Source organism: Cupressus sempervirens, chromosome 10 (assembly GCF_028749045.1).
Source record: "Cupressus sempervirens isolate cs-2001-9-10 chromosome 10, ASM2874904v1, whole genome shotgun sequence".
NCBI lineage: Eukaryota > Viridiplantae > Streptophyta > Pinopsida > Cupressales > Cupressaceae > Cupressus > Cupressus sempervirens.
Genome location: NC_143127.1, coordinates 187926887 through 187938432, shown reverse-complemented (window position 1 = coordinate 187938432; position 11546 = coordinate 187926887). Strand labels below are relative to the sequence as shown.

Sequence of the window (11546 nt, the reverse complement as noted above, 5' to 3'; positions counted from 1 at the left end):
AGTCTATCAGAGGATATGAGTACTATATTACTTCTATTGATGATTTCTCAAGGAAGATTTGGATATACTTCTTGAAGACCAAGGATGAGGTTTTCTATCAGTTCCTTGAGAGTTCAAGGCTCTAGTGGAGAACACAACATGGAAGAAGATAAAGGTTCTTTAGTCAAACAATGGAGGCTAGTACAAAGGATTTAACTTCCAGGTGTTTTGTACCAAAGAAGGGATCAAGAGAGAGTGTACTATTCCTTACAATCCACAATAGAATGGAGTTGTTGAGAGGAAGAACCATTCTATATTGGAGGTAGAAAGAGCCATGCTACATGACCACGATATGCCCCGCTACTTATGGGTAGAAGCATGTAGTACAACAGTCTACATCCAGAATAGGGTTCCACACAAGGTGCTAGGGAGGATGACACTAGAGGAAGCTTTGACTAAAAAGAAGCCTGATGTTAGCCATTTCAAAATATTTGGGAGTTTGGCATATTGTCATATTCCAAGTGATACATGTACCAAGTTAGATCAAACTACAGAGAGGGGGTTCTTTGTTGGGTATATTGAAACCTCAAAGGCATATAGGATTTTTATCCCTAGGACAAAAAGAATTATTGTCAAGCCCATGAAGTTAAGTTCATGGAGGATAAGGCATTTAGAAAGTCTATAGATTTGCTAGCAGATGATCAGAGTGAGTAGTCAACAGAAGCTCCAAGGCCTAGTCAAGGGCAACAAAATACTTGTAAGTATAGTTACTAGTACAAGTGTAGGCTCAAGTGGTGAAGTTTCATAAAGCATGGAGCAATAGGTGCAACAAGAAATGCATCTAGAAGAATTAGAGGTTGATATTTCATCCTCTATAGTTGGTAGTAGGAACTGTGAGGTTCAAGAGACACTAAGGAATACTTAGGAGTTTGTGGGAGCTCCTAGGAAGAGTACTAGATAGTGGAGATAACCAGCCAAGTTCAATGACTATATGGCATTAGTTAGTTAGCTGGTAGATAGTGAACCTTCCAGCCATTAGGAGGCTATAGAGAATCAACTATGGCTAGATGCTATGGTTGAGGAGTATTCCTCAATAATGCAAAATGATGTGTGGGATGTAGTTCCTAGACTAACAGATAAAGTAGTGGTTTGATCACACTAGATCCATAAGAGAAAGCATGGTGTAGATGGTAGCATCAAGAAATACAAGCCAAGGTTCATGGCCAAGGGGTTCTCTCAGAAGGAGGGAATAGACTATGAGGAGACATTTTCTCTAGTGGCTAGGTATACTTCTATATGAGTTGTGATCTCATTTGCAACATAGATGGGACAGAAAATCCATCAAATGGATGTCAAGACAACATTCTTTAATGGTGAGTTAAAGGAGGAGGTATACATAGAGCAACTAGAAGGCTTTGTAGCACACAACAAAGGGACTCACATATGCAAATTGAAGCAAGTGTTGTACAGACTCATGCAGGCTCCTAGAGTGTGGTATGAGTGTATTGACACATACTTGTAGGAAATGGATTTTGTGAAGAGTGAAGTAGATGCTAACCTTTGCTACTTGGTGGTTGGGGGTGAGATTCTGATTCTTGTTCTTTATGTGGATGACTTGTTTCTTATAGGCTTACTAGGGCTCATAGAAGACTGCAAGAGGGACCTTGAAGAAGAGTTTGAGGTGAAGGACTTAGGACTTATGCACTAAGTTCTAGGCATGGAGGTGTGGCAAACAAATGGAGAGATTTTCCTTGGTCAAGGAAACTATCGCATTGAAATCTTGAAGTGATTCGGAATGGAGGATTGCAAATCCATGTCTACACCCATGATCACAAATTTGAGGAAGGTAGATACATCTAAGGAGAAGGATGTAGATCCCACGTTATATAGATAGTTGATTGGTTCTCTTATGTATTTGGTTAGCACTAGGCCAAATATAGCATTTGTAATAAACTCTCTTAGTCAGTTCATGGTTGAACCAAAGAGAATGCATTGGATAATGGCCAAACATGTATTGTGTTACTTGCATGGTATAGTTGAATATGGGATCACAAATGTCTTAAGTTAAGGTATCAATTTGATGGGCTATACTAGTGCAAATTGGGCAAGAAGTACAATGGACAAAAGGAGCACTTCATGGTGTTGTTTCAGTTTGGGATTTGGAGTTTTCTCTTGGCACAGCAGGAAGTAGAAATTTGTGGCTCTGAGTTTAGTTGAAGCAGAATACATAGTAGCTAGCATGGCGACATGTGAAGCTATATAGCTTCAAAAGTTATTAGCAGCCTTGTTTGGTCAGAAGGTTAAGACTACTATGATACACTACAACAATTAGAGTTGCATCAAGTTGTTTGAGAATCTAGTGTTTCATGATAGGTCTAAACATATAGACATCATATATCACTTCACCAGAGATTTTGTATAATGGAGTGTTGTTTATCTATAGTACATACCTACAGAGAAACAAGTAGCACGCATTCTGACAAAGACATTAGCGAAGGTGAAATTCATCTTCTTTAGAGATAAGTTGGGTGTCACGCATAACAACTTCCTTGCTAAGAGGGAGTGTTAATTTTAGGTAGCTTGGACACAGTTGCTCATCCTCATGTGATTAATTGGAAAATAATTGTTAAGAGTTATGATAATTATTTGTAAATTAATTGACTCCTTCTAGAAGCCACTAGTAACCTATTGGTTAGGTTGTTTTAATCAAGAAGCAACTAGAAGCTTCTTGGTTAGGAAACAACTAGATACTTTTTGGTTGAGTCGTCTTTATCAAGAAACAATTAGAAACCTCTTGGTTAAGTAGTATAAAAGGGGGTCAACGGAGGCATTTGGAGAACATAACAGAATAGAGAATAGCAAGAGTTGAAGAAGTATTTTCAGTGTTAGCAAATGAGTTTGCAGTGATAGAAAATAGTCTTACAGGATTAGCAAGAGTGCAATGATAGCATTGGGGATAACATATCAACATGAGAAATTAGGAGGTTGTTTAAATTTTTCTAGTGAGAGGCAAAGAATTTTGTATCTCTTGATTTGTTGAAATTAATATATTTTCCATTTGCAGAACTGGTTTTCCCTTAGGGGTTTTTCAGGTATGATTTATCCAAAAATATTGTGTTCTCTGTGTTCTAAATTTCTTTTTGTATTTTATTGGTGAAGTTGTTGTTGTCTTATTTTTTATAATAGCTAGGAATTTATTTTTGGTAGTTTAATAATCATTACTGATAGGAGATTAATAATCAATGAATGCAATAGTGTTAATTTTCACATAAAGGAGACTCATTAGGCAGAAAGTTGGAGAAAAAGTGAGTAAAGATAACTTGATTGTTTCACTCCATCAAAAAGGACATCAAACCTACCAATATCATGGTGGATGATATTTATGAGCTTAAAATTTCAAATTGTTTGCATATCCAAATGTCTTGGAATCTAGTTACATAGGGTCTCCATAGGTAAGAATAAGTTATGTCCTTGAAATTCTAATACTCTAGTTTCCCTAGTTTCTTAACTCATTATTTAATTTATTTTTTCCAAAAAGAATATGGGTACTAGAATGTTTAGAGAGGTTAATGGTGAATGAGAAAAGTGGAGTAAAGCAGCATGAGAGCAAAGAGTGAGGTAGATTATGGATGGATGTGGACATCATGAGTCAAGCAAGGAAGAGATAGAAGTTATTGCATAGAACAAATTTTTTACGTCTTACGTACGGGGCTAGTTTGCATGAACACAGCCAACCCATCACTCTCATTTGACAGTAGTGTTGGAAATTTTGGTATGGTAATTATGGCCATTCCAACTGATATGATTAAAAAAATCTATATCAGTTCCTATAAACCATTGTCTAAAGATCACAAGTACTCATATCTGATTCCTACCTTCTGAAATTACATTACACAACAATGCAAAGGTGTTAAAGGAAATTGCAACAAAGTTAAGAGTAGATTATTGACGGCATGCTAGTAGTAAAATTTTTTTTACCCACATCGACTATGAGTAGGTGAGTAACCTACAATATTGGAAGTATGGTGAGAGATTATTAGAATTCCATTGTCAATAAACAACAATCCAAATCATACTATTTAGTAGGATTCCTAATACAAGGTGGGAGTTTCAATGGTTGGAGCTTCAATGAGAGCAAATCAACATTGTCAAGATGACTAGAGTGCTAACAATATTGACTAGCAATAGGTATAGGGTGATAACAATGTCGACTAATAATAGGTATAGGGTAAGGCAGATCAATGATAGTAACAAATGAAGTGGAGTTAATGCCACCAAATGGATTGGGAGCACTAGAAATAGAAGCATTGTAAGAGGGATCTAAAACAACAACTAGAAGCATTTCCATTTGGACAGAGGGAGGTATGCAAATCATATATGAGGAGATAAGAGGGAGGTGAGAGAAAATCAATATGAGGAGATTCATCAATGGCCAAGATAATCAAATGCAAATCATACACATGCTTCCATCAAGTGGAAGTACCTTTAGATTGTGAAAGAGTGCAACCAATGATCAGATGACCATTACAGAAGAGTCACTTGCATCTGAAGTGGGAGCCCTCAAAATCTAGTGATTGGGTCCCTGGCCTATTTTGACCATGAGAACCACGCCACCCAAAAGACATGTGGAAATGTCAAAGTCACTAAAAATGCAAGTAGATTGACTCATCTCCATGAATGTAGCCACATTCATCTTTAAAAAATAACCAATAGAGTTATCTATGGTCTCAAAGTAAGAGTTCTCCCAAAACTGAAGGGGCACATTTGGGAGATGAATTCATACATGGTTTAGTGAAATAGGTTTAAATAGACAATGTAAGGCTTGACCAGGACAACTTGTTAATTTCTTAGGTAATCGCATTTTAATTTATACTAAATCTAGGATTTGTACTAATACTTTACTTGTAATTATTTTTAGTTATAAAATTAATTATTAATAAATAATTCAATACATGAATAACTCATTAACACTTTATCTGTTATCAAAATTCTTGTAATTTTATAATTATAAAATAAAATGATATTTCAAGTACATACAATAGCTTTATTATTAGAAGACACTAATAGAAACTTATATAAAAATGCAAAAATATGCCCTATTAAACTAGATAAAAACAAACAAAATATATTACATCATTTTTATAATTAGAAATATAAGAAGAGCTCACTTGAAAATGAAAAATATAAAGTGATCATATAACAATTTTAAAATACATAATTTGTTAAAGTAGATGAGAACGAAAGACATTGCAGAATGTAGTGCCTGCCCTCGTTCACAATTTTCTGGACACATTGTTGCTATTATTATCAGACTATGCTAGACTAGTTTTATGTTGATGGATTAGTGGTATTGTTTTGAGACTATCAGACATTATGTTATGGATTCAGTTGATATATGATGAGATAATTTAGACTTTACATTTCATGTATGCATGATGATCATTACATTGCTTTCAGTTATTGATGATGATTAGTTAGATGGTTTATTATCTCATGTGTTTTATTATAGATACTTACCCCATACTTGCATGTGTATTGTGTGCATGTTTGTTCTTATTGTATAGCGTTTCTGATATGGTTAAGGAAGGGAGTCATAGTCACCTGCTAGTCAGGATCTACACGATGCACCACTTCCTGCCATTGCCTGTTTAGCTTAGTATTATATAAATTATATGTACATGCATAGTTTTTATGCAGGTTGCAGGTACCAGGTATCGACTTCCCTGAATTGCCAGGATGAGGGTACCCTATTACACTATCTCAATGATAAGAGAAGGGAGATAAATTCTCAAGTCCAAATCCCAAACCCTTAAAACCATTTGTCCTAGAGAGATAGGACAAGTATCTGGATATTTTACCTTCTGAATGTGTCGGATGACATATTTCGTGATTTTTAACCCTTTAGACTGATTTTGTGTGAATTGTTCTATGATGGGTTTTTATATTTTATCTTGGAGGTCTATGGTGAATTTTATATTAATTAAGTCTTAAGAAATAGATTTAATTAATAAATTAATTATTTGAAGAAAATTCATATAATATCATGATCTTTGATATTTTGATTATAATTAAATAAATGAGAAAAAGAATTAAATAAAAGAAAAATTAGAAATTAATAAATTAATAATAATTATAAAATAATAATAAAGTAATAAATAAATAATAATAATAAAAGTTATAAAAATTAAAACGAAAGTTATTAAAAAATTAAACAAAAGTTATAAGCTTGCCTAGGAGTAAACACACCTTTTTATTTATCATATGTCAACAACACGGGGGTTAGTGCACCAATTAAGCACATGGTGTCTACAACCTTATGACTCATCTAGAAGGTTGGAATAGACTCATGCTTAGTTGTCTACACCTTCTAGTTGTTTCTAGAGACATTCTAGGTGCTTCCTTAGAGGCCTTTATATTCAAGCATTCCTAGAAGCTTAGACATAGTGTGGAAGAGCGTTTTGGAGCATTCAAGGACTCGAGAACTTTAGAGAAGGGAAGAGCTTGCTCAGCAGATTTTCTGAGGAGAAGCGAATTAGCATCAGAATCCGGGTAGACTCTTGTGATTTTTCTTATGCTACTTCTGCATCTTGCACTTCCTGTCTTCTTTGTGTCTTCCATATGCTTTCTGAGGGTTTTTCCTATTTTAGTTGTATGCATTTCTCAATATGGTTAGTTGAAATCTTTTATGAGAAAATACCTTATATGCATAGATCTAAAGAGAACACGAGGCTATGGTTTAAATTGTAGCCAAGTCTATTAGAAAATTATTTGGATTAATTTAGAGAACAATATTTTATTGATTGAATTTCTTAATTTATATAATTGAGAAGCCCTAGTTGTTTATGTTCACAGACCTTTTTATAAATGATCTATTTATATTACACACACACACACACACACACACACACACACACACACACACACACATATACACATCTGTATATATATATATATACACGTGTATATATATATATATATTTGAAATGCTGCTATATATTATAACACAGTCGTAGGCGTTTAAAAATGCATATGCAAAAAATGTTATTAAACGTTTTCATTAAAAAAATTTAATCAAATTCAATTTCGCAAGTGCGAAATTCGTTTTGGAGAAAAAGTTTTAAAAAATTGTTTGCAAATTATAATGAGGTGGGGAGGGACAAACCCGTACCCCCACCCCCTTTTAATATACGGCAGTGTACTGTCGCAGGCCTGCATTAGCAGGCCTACACGGCACCCCCTTTCCTTTGGTGGTGTTTTGCCATATGTATATGACATTGACTTGTTATCGTGGTTAAAAGATGTGACGCGATTTGTAATTCGATTTTTATATGATATCAATTGAAATTGTTGTGATTCGATTTTATATTTCATCTTTTATAAATGATATATTAATAATTATTTATATATATTTATATATGTTTGTATGTATATATATATTTATATATGTATGTATGTATGTATGTATGTATGTAAGTATGTAAATATGTTATGAATAAATTTAAATTATTATATAATTGATAAATGATTTTTATTTAAGGTTCATCTTTTATAATGGTGAATTATTTTATAACATTACAATTTAACTTTTAAGATTTAATTAATTGATTTAAATTATAAAAAAATAAAAAATATATATGAAATTGGTAGTTGATGGGGGACGTTTTCAATATAACAGCTGTACAAACAAAATATTATAATTGGAAGATAGATTTTTAGAGTTATAAAGGAAAACCTTTTTATCCATCTAAACAATGCATGGGTTGGGAAAACATACAAAATGTTCCTCCATTCATTATCGAAACTTGGAAACAAAAACTGAAACCTCTACACTTAATTCAATGATGTAATTTTTAGAAAAACTAAAACATTTGCTTGCATTGTGTATTTTCTCTATGCTATTTGTTTTGGATTTTGGGTTGACTAGTGTTGACTAGTTATAGGACGTCTACCATAGGCTTGGGGGTTATGATTGTGATGTCATGATGATGTCTTATTTCTGATCTTCATAAACCCAATCATGGTTATGTGATGGAATGCTCTATGAAATGTTTGTATTTATTGAATGTTATTCTTATGTATGAGACACTTGACCTAATCATTTTTGAGTCATCGATTAGTTATCCTTGGTTATTTTCTAGTCGCCATGATGGAACTGAAATGTTGATTTATGATGTCATGTTGTGACATGTTTTGACTCAACCATTTTGAAGTCTTCGATCAGTATGATTTGAAATATATTTTGATTATTGAGAACCAATGGTTACTTTTGATTATCAATGATGCTTCAATTGCCAATAGAGAGCTGTTGTGGTCATGATTTTTTATGGATGTTTTTCAGTTGCTTATGGAGGGTTGATGCTATTATTGTGGATATTGATGTTCTTATTATAAATTATCTTTTGAATTTTCTTTCCAGTCGCTTGTATAGGACTGGGGTGATTTATGATTCCATGAGCTTAGGGTAGGTTATCTTCTTGTAGTGTCGGGAAATGGCTTGCAATGGGGGCTGAGGCCCTAAGAGGCTGCTAGGGTAACTCATTGTAAGTTGTTTATAAGTGAAAACATTCACACCTAATACTAACTAAATGAACCTGAAAAGATAATTTTTTTGTTCTCGCTCATGCCTCGAGTGCTTGTACAGACTAGGATGGGAGTAGAGAGAACGCATGGTTGCGACCTTGCATTTCATAGTATGCCTTGTTAGTATGAGAGGATACTAGTGGCCGCATGAGGATCAATAGGGACCCGTGGAGTTTAGCTAACTGCTAGGGTAACTTCTACATGATGTATGCGATGACACTTTCCTGCTTGCATAGTAGGTTTCCTACATGTCATTGTGTGCCTTTGGGAATTTGATGTCAGTTTGGGTAATTCATTGTAAGTTGTTTAATAAGTGAAAATATTCACACCTAATACTAACTAAATGAACCTAAAAAGATAATTGTTTTGTTCTCGCCCATGCCTCGAGTGCTTGTACAGACTAGGATGGGAGTAGAGAGAACGCATGGTTGTGACCTTGCATTCCATAGTATGCCTTGTCAGTATGAGAGGATACTAGTGGCCGCATAAGGATCAGTAGGGACCTGTGGAGTTTAGCTAACTGCCAAGGTAACTTCTACATGATGTATGCGATGACACTTTCCTGCTTGCATAGTAGGTTTCCTACATGTCATTGTGTGCCTCTGGGAATTAGATGTCGGTTTTGTGTGATAGAACCTTTGAGTTAGTATACTTCTAGGATTCTGAGACTTAGAGAGTATTCTTATGCTATGTGATTTTGATAGCTTGTTTGGAACTTGAGATTATCTCCTCAACATGGTGGGAGTGGACCACTTAGGTACCACACGGTCGAGTGGAAGTGTTTTTCCACTCTTATCATTTGAGATCCATTGAGACATCGTCGCTGATGCGTCCTTCATAATGGTGGATATGTATCCTTTCACTGATGATTAGCATATGTTAGATGATGTTATCTTATGCTTATATTTGCATGTTAGATTACTTTCTGCATATGATATAGTATATGTTAGGAGTGACATTCCTACTATGTTAACACCAATGATCTCCTCGGTGATTTAGAATGTTATGCATGGAGGGATGGCTAGGACCCACGATGGTCTAATGATGCTATTTACGGTTAGGAGGAACCGTGCACTTAGTTTATTATGTTTGATCTTTATGATGGATGTATATATCTTCTATGATTATGTATCATGTGTATCATATGATTATCTTTACTTTGATGTATCATGGACTAGATTAGGATGATGTACCTTACTTCACATATGTATATTCTTTTAAGTTTTTCATACCCTGTGACATGTACAGTGGATGATTGAGCATTTATAAATGTAATGTATAAACATTGGACTTATCATTATTATTTCATGTGGTTGTTGTATTAGATGGATTCAGTGATGTTAGTTGATTTAGATGTAATTCAACGTTAAGGGATCCTTAAAGAATGTAATCTGTTATGTATGTTATGTTTACTTTTAGATGGACATTGCTTTTGCTTCCGTTATTGTGTATAAGATATATGTGGTATTTACTTTCATGTAAAAAAAAAAATGCTTCCAAACTTAGTGAAATTCTAGGTTAATTCTTTGAATCCTTTGGCGGGGCATTACACAGAACATAATATTATAAATATGAAGCAAGACTTGGATTGTTACTTTGAAATGGTGGACATGATAATTCAAGGACCAGAGGGTAGCCATAAGGCAGGACGGGCGAAAAGTTCAACACTCCGAGGCATGGTGGCTCCAAACGTTTCCGCCATGTCGAGATCTCTTTCAACATTCCACTCAAAACAGTGAATGAGTTGAGCCAAAACAAAGCTGATGGTAACCATGGCCATGCCTGCACCCGGGCATCCTCTCCTCCCTGCTCCAAACGGCAACATATCAAACATGCTTTTGTCTCTCACAATATCAACGTTTTTGCCCATAAATCTCTCCGGCCTAAATTCCAGAGGGTCCTCCCACACTGACGGATCTCTCCCAATGGACCAGGAGTTGATGATAAGTCTGCTTCTCTCAGGAATGAAATATTCCCCAACTATACAATTCTGTGTTGATTCGTGAGGAGCCAGCAATGGTGCCGTTGGATATAACCTCAGCGTCTCCTTCACCACACACTGCAAGTACTCCATCTTCGCCACGTCATCCTCGCTAACACTTCTCTCTCTTCCTAACACTGATTGGATTTCTTGTTGCATTTTCTGTGCCACTCCCGGGTTTTTGAGAACTGCACTCATGGCCCAATCTAAAGTAACCGAAGTTGTTTCAATTCCAGCCACAAAAATATCCTATGATAGATAAACAATCATGTTAGAATAAAAAAGAATAGAACATTGTCACTAACATGAAAACGGAATTTTTATATTCCGTTAATCAAAATTGTAATCGATATTCTTAAGTATTTTAATGGGTATTCTTTGGAAAAGTTTACTGATCCCAAAAAAAATCAAATTAATTGCTATTAAAAATCAACTGTGTAGTTCACATAAACCTTGATCTAAAATTCAGTAGTTATTAACATAAAATTTTATGCAGGGTTCAGACTAGTAAGGCAACCTAAAAAGCACCAAGTCTGGGAGTTTATACCAACCAATAAAGATCACTACTAAGAAAATTTTAATTTACATAAATTTTATTTAATCAAGCTATTAATCTAAAACTAACTATTTCTTATAGTTAGAGTTAGAGTTTGTATAATGAATAAAAAGGGAAATACTTACAAAGACAATGGCTCTAATGGTCTCTTCTGTGATCTCCACTCCATCGAAACTCTCCATTTCCAAGAGCACGTCAATGATGTTCTCTGGAACAAACTGCTCCTCCTTTATTTTCCTCCGGCGCTGCTGATGTTCCTCTATAATCTTTCTTATCACTCGGTCCATAGAAGTGTGTGCCTTTTTCATGCTTCGCTTCACTCCATTAAAGTCAAGGCAGTCAAGGTAAGGAATGAAGTCCCCATTATTGACAGATCCTGCGGTGGCTGAGAACTCCGTTGAAAGCTTCTTTATCTCCTCCCCTTCACCATCCGTAGCAGCGCCACTGCGA

The 11546-nt window shown here is 34.9% G+C and overlaps 1 pseudogene; it reads right to left on the bottom strand.

Annotated features, from left to right (window-relative positions):
- Positions 1–10177: 10177 nt before the first annotated feature.
- The window catches only part of LOC149533267 (cytochrome P450 750A1-like), a 103317-nt pseudogene continuing 101948 nt past the window's right edge, over positions 10178–11546 (bottom strand).